This window comes from Pygoscelis adeliae, unplaced genomic scaffold (assembly GCF_000699105.1).
Source record: "Pygoscelis adeliae isolate BGI_AS28 unplaced genomic scaffold, ASM69910v1 Scaffold98, whole genome shotgun sequence".
Classification (NCBI taxonomy): Eukaryota; Metazoa; Chordata; class Aves; order Sphenisciformes; family Spheniscidae; genus Pygoscelis; species Pygoscelis adeliae.
The window spans coordinates 4,410,508-4,419,116 of record NW_008825547.1 but is presented as its reverse complement, the minus strand read 5'-3'; the positions used below and the strand labels follow the sequence as shown (position 1 = coordinate 4,419,116).

The 8,609-nt window shown below is 40.0% G+C and overlaps 1 protein-coding gene across 1 annotated transcript in view; it reads right to left on the bottom strand.

The window, feature by feature from the left end:
- Positions 1 to 8,609, bottom strand: part of TGS1 (trimethylguanosine synthase 1) — a 28,663-nt gene that overhangs the window by 1,178 nt on the left and 18,876 nt on the right. The gene's annotated exons all lie outside the window — the stretch shown is intronic.

Sequence of the window (8,609 nt, the reverse complement as noted above, 5' to 3'; positions counted from 1 at the left end):
ACTGCCCCCCCCCCAGCCCCCCCACCGTGGGCCCCAAGGACCTGTGCTGCGGTGGGGTCCCTGCTCCACAGCCAGTTCTGCTCCGTGCTGCTGTTTTCCCTGTGTGCTACAGGAAAACTATTTCTATAGTTCCCTATGCAGGGAAACTCCCCGGGCAGACATACAGTGATCAAGGTCTACAAGCCTGCAGTAGATTTTAACTGATCTTTAAACCAAGCAGCCCGTGATGTTAGCAGCTGAAACTTAAAGTTCAGGTTGCATTATTAACACTTCTAAACTCCTTTGAGACTTGACTCTGTAGAGCAGGTTTAAATATAAACATGCTGAACTTCCTCTATTTTACTTTAAGTAAAAAAACAGCCTACTATCAGGAGGAAATAACAGATTAATCTACATTATACTTTGAACCTTTATTGACTTGCCCAGAAAATCACCACACTTATCTAAACCAAGCATTTACGTTTCTGTTTTGTTTTTTCCCCTTTTCATTTTTTTTGTTTCTGCAGACAAAAACAAAAGTGTGAGAGGTTTCTCCAACCTTCAATTTAATGGTAATAGGAAAAAAGTCTCCATGTTCTTGTCAAAGAGGAACCTGCCACTTAAGTAAAAAAGCAGAAGCTGGCTGACTTATAAATAGCACAAGAATCTGAAATTGGCAAGCGATCAGGAATGTTAATTTTACGACTTATCTTTTCTTACTTGAAATCCTAAAAGCGATGTGGGGCGAGCCACGTTTTTTTTTTCTAGGAAGACGTTAAGTTTGTACATCTAATTTATTACGAACAAAAGCTGGAATGTCCCTTCCAAAAAGCGTTAGAGGCTTTGCACTTTATAGCTAGTGTTGTTTAAGTATTCTACAATATTAATTTGATTAGTCAACTTAACTTAAGAATATTGAAATTCCTGTCTCAGGGTTACGTACTCCCGCTTTCAGGGCACAATTTGTGTCACTAGCATCTCTAAGTATGACTAATGCATTGATACCGAACACAAGTGTTTACTAAATATTTCTCTTAGAAGACCAAGTAAAGCAAAATGCTTCATCGGTAACACAGGCAAATGCTGCTCCTCTGCTGAGGGGTCCACCGAAGGACACCTGAGAAGTTACATACACTGTGTCTAGTCTCTACGTGTTAAATCCAGGATAACTAAGACTAATTTCAAACGACTACTAAAAGTGTTTGATAAACCCAAAGGTGACAAAAATCTAAATAAGCACATGGACATAAGCTCCGCAGGGACGGATCAGCACTGCATGCTCCTCAACCCCCCCGATATTCAGAGGAGAGAAATGCAAATCCTCTGCGATGATGCTTATTTGTAAATTGCTGGAGGCTGCAAATTTAATTATGTAGGAGTTGCCAAGTTTCCTTGGAAGGGCTCAGTCAACCCTGATGGCGTAACAAGGGAAAGCTGCCACACACCAAGCTTCAGAAAGGTGCCAGCTTGGTGGAGGGAGGCCCTCTAAAAATAACAGCAGATTGAAGAAAGATGCTCTGAGAAAAACGAAGGTGCTTACCTATTTTTAGAAAATACAATGGTGAGTACAGAAAGGCTTCTTAATTTCTTTTAAAAATTGGACTAGTCCAACATTTGCTTATTTTGCATCTTCCTTTGCAAATATGACGTTTCCCTGCTGGCAACTCTCCTCGTCCTGGTTTGTTCTTTAGCCCAAACCCACGTACTTGGAGGGCAGATATTGCCTCCTTTGCTGCGCTGGGTAATTCTGCACGTGCCACACACCTCCCGGGGCAGAGGCAAAGGATGCAGCTTCAGTTAACGCCTCCCTGCATCTCTCTCACCTGGATGCTTCATCCTTCAGTTCAGTGACCGCTGATGGAAATAGTCCGCAACTACAGACAGCCACAGAGCATTAAAAAAGTAGCCAGCAGGTTTGGTCTCAAGTTTAAAATAGGAGACATCATAAAAGGAATATGAAAAGGGAAATGAACATGGAAGATTACTTCAAGAGTGCGACCAGCTTAAAGTGCAAACTTGCTTTATATTGTTCAGGTGTATTTTTGAACTCGGAAGGTTTTCCTGCTGGCCTTGCAGGTTCTTTTTATCATACCGAAATTCCTTTAGTAAAGTAACTTCCTATCTGTTCCAGACACCAACTAAGGTAACTGTGGATAAAAAGTTTATCATCATTTCCCCCGCCCCCCAAGAAACTTTTCTGGGGTACAAGAAATACAAGCTTTTTGGCTTGATAGGCAGTCACACAAGGACACAGTGATTCATTTCATTTTATAGAACACCAGCAAAAAGAGGAACCCTCTCTCCCTGCAACCAACCTAAAGGCTAGGGGAAAAAATAAATCCCAACCCACTTGGAAAAAAAAGGCAATGGTATTCTTTACACTGAACATAATAAAACAAAATGCTCTCAGGCAGCATTTTTCAAAATGTACAGGTCTGCAGGTGAATTATGCCACTGCCACAGTGGTGCTGCCACCCTTTGACAGGCAAGAGATTTATTGTTTTTTTCTAAACTCGAGGTGGGCAAAATACAATTCAGTATTCAAGTGCTATGAGCTTTAGGAAGATTGAAGTCCAGAAGTGCCACTCTGGCTTGGTGTACACTGGGAGTATCTTCTGGCTTTACCTTTTATCAAGGACAGGGAACAAATGTGAGTTTAAAGTGGGCTGCTTAAAAGCTGCCGTTATAAACATGATAGTCACAGCTTAAGTGTACGCAATTACGTTAACTCAGAAATGATCAGCCTGCAAAACACACCAAGCCACAGTCTTCTACCTGCCAACTCCCGTAATACCCAAGCATCTTAAAAATACAATCAAATTAATCTGAGTTCATCTCCTGGCCTCTCACTCCCTGCTTTGCTTGTTGTTATATTTACTTCTAAATAAACATGACATTGCTTGGCAGGTCCCATTTCGCTAGGTCTCCAGTCTAAAATCATAGCTAAACGAACGGGGCCAGTGGTAGTTTTACTACTCAGCCTCCCATCAAATTTCTTAATTCACAGAGGTTACCATATATTCTTTTATTAAACTGATCTCTCTGGTATGATTTTCTGTTCTCTGAATGACACCAGACAGAATTGAAGTAAATAAATAAATGAGTTTTACCCATCTCTACACTCCCTTCATTGACCAGTGATTTGTAACAACTTGGACTTTCAAAAAGAGAAACACAGCAAACATCTTCCCATCCAGGCACTAGGCTTGCAGGCAGAACGAGGCTTTGGTGTCTAACTCCAGATTCTCCCAAAATGGACAACGAAGATGAGGTGGGAAGGCAAGAAAAAAAGAAAAGTACCTGCATGATGTGTATTCTTTGTATGACTATCAAGGTCAAGAGCACTTTGCTTAATTCTGGGCTCAGGGAATCACTCTACACACTAGACAAGGAACAAAAGGTAGTTTGTATCTTCTGGCAGCATTTGGAATATAAGCCAGGTCTGAGACACCAACATTTAGGACAGCAAAAGCTCCAACAACAGTGAAATTTCACTAAATTAGGCATAGTTATCACAAACAACAAAAAACCAAACACCCACCCTCCAAAACCCAAAAAACCCCAAACCCAGGAATCTACCCAATTTATAAAGTTTTTCACCAGTCATCAAGTCTTCAAACAGTAAAGACGCACACAAAGTTTTCAATACAGAAAACAGGAAGAGGTCTGAAAAGTGACTGGTTAAAAAAAAAACAAAAAACAAAAAAAAGAATTATCAACAGTGCATAAAGACTAACGTAAACCTTTCCCTGCCTCCCACCTTGCTTCAGTTTTTAAAAACACAGTATCTTCAGTGAATAAATGCAGCCCGTAAGGTCTTCCTAGTGGGGACTGTGTTACAAACCTATACAACACCAAGCAGACTGCCGGTAGGTCAGCTCATGATGGACAGAACTACAACTGGCTGGTAACAAATAAATCACTAGCTAGTTTAAGTGGAGAGAGGCTGCCAATTTGCATTATGATCCCACTTTATATAGTTCCAGTCAACCAGTAGGAATCACATGGGAGAATACCATAAATAACATAGCTAGAAGAGCATATGCCTGTGAACGCCTTGCTAGCCCAGAGCATTTATCACTTCCCACTGGATCTCCCACACATCTGTGAAATGTCGCACCACGTCCACCACGCAGTTGCTCTCATGCAGCGCATCCTCCCAGTGCCGCTGCTGTTGCATCCCGAAGTAGTACACCCGCTGTCCCGTGCTCCTCCAATGGACCCATGCTCCTCAAAAGCTGGGTCAGCTTCCTCTCTCAGCAAGGTTCAAAGAACACACACATTTTTGAAAACTCTCTCATCCATCACAGCGATGTGGTCATGAAGAATGTAGGCTGCAGTGCTAGAGTCTTGACTAATGTTTGAAAAAACAGAGTCTTGACTGAAAGTTAAAAGACAGAACCTTTCCTTTGCACAGGCTTAATTTAAAACCCTTGAGGTGCGCTCTAAAGTTTTAAGGACAGGGAAAAACTCCTCCTGCAGATACTGAATAGTAAGTTGTCTGCAGCCATCTAAAAAAACCCCATCCACCTGACAATGTTTGCCTGTTACGGCTTTCTGCTCATAATTTTAAACACAAGTATCTTGTCTGGTCTGTCAAATTTACAGAATTACAGTTGACATGGACAGCAATCAACAATTAACAGTTCTCTTAACCATAAAGTTTATGTTAGGAATTTAGTCCAATACTTTATGAAGTGTAAAGCTTCATATATAGTTTGATGAAGAAATACTACTCAAAAAATGGTTAAAAGAAAGAAGAATATTATTATTTGATATATATTACCCAAAAAGCAGCATTGCTCCTCTCCCTCTGTTACCCTACACTAGTATAAGGGCCAAAAATAGCTGGCTGAAAAGGGGGACATTTTGCGGAGGTTTAATAGCAACTCTAACAGGAAAAGGCATTATTTTCAATAAATAAAATAGTTCCTGTTTATGAAACTGGAACTATATTAACATTGGATTATGAAGTACACTCAAATTTTGAAGAGGGGCTGCTTTTTCAGTCATTCCACTTTTCAAAAAGTTCTTGACACTTTTTTTTTTTTTTTAAATTAGATCTTTTCTCATACCCCATACCACCAAGAAACCTGCTAGTGCAAAAACTGTAGAGCAAGTTAATAATGCCCACGACGTGACTTCACAACACGGTGGCTATAATCCTCTGAGCAGAGCCAGAGTGCCATATCCCTTCTAGGGATCTATATTTAAGCTTTAACTCACCTACACAGAGAGAAAGGCTTCTGGACACTGGCAAATCTTTCTCAAATTGCGTTTTTTCTTTTGTGACAGGCTGGATCTTGGATAGACCAAAACTTTTCTAACTCAAAAAGATAGCTCTCAAGTTGAATAATAATCAGGCATTTTACTCTCATTTTAATCTCATTTTACTCATCTTCATTTATCAAAGTAACTCGTATTCTGTCTTAAGAGTTGATGAATATTATTCTAATAGATTGGCTTGCTCTGCTATAAGGGTCATAAAGATTGAAATGTTATCTGAAAATTGGCCTCAATTATCCTGCTGTTTTGATATACTAACACATGACCCAAAATTAAAACTTGTACTACTGTATGCTCGAGATGTTAAAAATGCAACATTTCCAGCAGCTAAAAACCAGAAAGACTTAAAGATAATCTCATGGTAAATAGATAAATGTGTAAGATTGTCTTTTTGCTAAAAGAGAAAAATCTGTTTCTGAATTAAACCGCCATCTGTAAATTCGTATAATATGACTGTCTTCAAAGAATGGTGAAGAAGTTTAGGATAATCACCAAGGCATAATACAGTATCTGGGCAGTTAACCATCCACGGTCAGGATAAGTAATAAACTCCTGATTCCTCAGTACTCCGTCTCTCAAACTTGGCTAGGCTGGTAAAGATGCTGATGTGGTCACCTGTCTCACAACGTACCAGGTCACCAACATTTTAGGTTCATCAGTTTATTGGGGGGAGCCATCATGCAGCCTGACTCCATTCTGACCACCGGTGAGAGAACAATACCTCAACGGCAGCACTCACACGGCTTACAAGAAGAGTCATGAGCATCACTATGTTAGTATGTGAACACTTGGGAGGGTATGTTTTGGTATCTTATGTAGCTGAGCATGCCTTCTGCAACGAGGTGAAAAGAAGCTATCCCACCATTAGGAAGAAGGTCCTACAGCAACAAATCCCAGGTTCCTCCTCTTTTGCTGCAAATATTAAGATACAGAAGTATTATCTGGTGCAGAAAACAGTCGGTGCAAGAGATTGGGCTACTTGGGATGAGTCCTTGTCCCTGAGGTGAGTACACACTTCCCACCCTGCATAATGAGGCAGAGCACAGCTTGCTAAACACTTCATAAACAACATTTAATCATTCTGTCTTAACAAGATTGCTTCTCAAGTCACTTGTGGAGGTCTCTCTTACGTTTGGCTGGAGTATTAAGACCTAAATGTAGGATCTCCTGCAGATATCACCTTTCTTCCCCTTGATCTGGTGGAAATGAACCAGCCAAGAAGGGGAAGGATGCTGGGGAAGGTTGAGCGTTCCCTGACTGCAGGTTCCCTGCTGCCACTAGAGTCAATCAACAGGAGAGCAAGGGGAAGAAATTTATTTTCATCCAAATTTTTCCAAGGCATGCGTATTCACTCTTTTTTTTTTTAATAATATCAGCTTAAATTAGTACCATTAATTCTACTCATAGAAGACAAGAACAGTTTTCAACTACCTAAGTATTTATCAGGTGTTTTCACTTCATTTCGCTGGGGTATAATTTTGATATAAATATGCAAGCCTATCTGGAACAGTGATGTCTAATTCTTTCCTACTTTGCAGGAATTCTAAGTAGGTCAACCTTTTCGGTTTGCTGTTCAAAAATACCACTGGCAGCCAAATACAAGTTTAGCCCCCCAGAACTGAAGCAGTATTAACATACTTCTGACTGGTAGTTTCCACAACTCCCCCTCTTTTTTCTTTTTTTTTTTAAGGGATATGAAAAAAACTTAAAGAAAGAAGAGACTCAGATGTAAAGATGTTGCAAAGAGATGGGTATCAACAAGGGTGTCACACATGAGCTACATAATAGGCACTATTAATAAAAAAATGTATTTTTTATGTATGTGCACACATATATATAATAATTCCTGATTATTCCTTAACTAGAAAGAATATTTTGAAAGATTGATTTGACGTAAAAATGGACCTATATACCTTAAAAAATTTGGAACAAGTACATGCTTGTAAACAAGGAGATTTGATGCAATTAAGGGAAATGTTTCACGTTTCTTGTAAATGCACCAACCATATTCCACTGGTTCGCTGCTCCCTCTCGAGGCAGAAGTACAGAAGTTCATTTCTCCTCTTCCACCTAAACTCACATGAATTTCGTAAGGGAATTCAAAGAACCCCATCTCTCTCTACAAGACTAACGCTACACAGAAAAGGCCGTGCCTGCATACATAATAAGCACTGTTTTTGCAATAAAATCATGTGGAAAAAGGTTGGATGTCTTGTCTTATCAATAAGGCAATGAACACCGAGTCCTCCAACACAGCTAGGTCAAGGTCACCTACCACCTGCTTTCACACCAGCAGCAGGATCCCTATTCTATGTTAGCTATCTAACTGTAAAAAGAAGCACGTATTTTCCACTAAATTTGCACCATCTTAACTAAAGGTTAAACAGTATTTTTATTGTAAGGTTGCTTCTAAGTGCTGGGCATTTATTTCTATTTCTGCTTGAGATCCACTGTCAGACAAGCAAACTTGCATTGATACACTGGATTACAGTCAGTATAAACATCTTCATGGCGGTTTGCAATGGCAATTAAGTCAGCTTCTAAATCAATTTTAATTGACAAAGCACACAAGCACACCTCAGTTGTAGATTCAAGCCTGTCAACAAGAGACAAGAGGCAGAGTACTTAAGTTTTAACAACTGCCACCTTACGTGTTAAGCATGTTAGACCACCTATTCTAGGAGCTAAGCAATCTCTGAAAGCCTTACATATGTGTATGAGCATACAGAGTTAATTTTTGAGGACACAGAAGAAGCAAATCTTACATGCCTGAGCAATGTCATCACAAATCAAACTTAAGTTTTTAAGTTTCCATTCACATCTAAGGCATCAGATAATCTGTTCAGCAAATATTGCCTTATCCAAGTTATTCAGTTTTCAGGTATTAATCTCCCGCAAAAAATGTTTAAGATTTACTTCATCAAGCTTTTATAGGCCCCTAGAGTTTATGGACTACATTCACAAGCCAAGCTACATCACTACACCCTAGCAGTGGTGTCCACAGGCCCTTGCCAAGGCAGTTGCTACAGCAGAAGCCACCCTATCTGGTCCATGAGAAAAGTAAGATGGATGAGAACTGTGGGCAAAACCATAAGCAAACTGAGAAGTCAACTGCCTACACTAACCGTTAAGGAAATTCAATGATAAATCTTCTTTTTTTCTGGAGATTTATAGCCCTGGAAGTGTAGTGGCAGTAAATTCAGAAACTTCATTCTTAAATACAGCCAGAGATGATGGCAGCCAAACCCATAACCAGTCTCCTATGGACCAGAGTATCCGCTAAGGTCACGTTTGCGATGGCCATGTTTGACACACCTCTGTCCACACAGGATTAAGACCACATT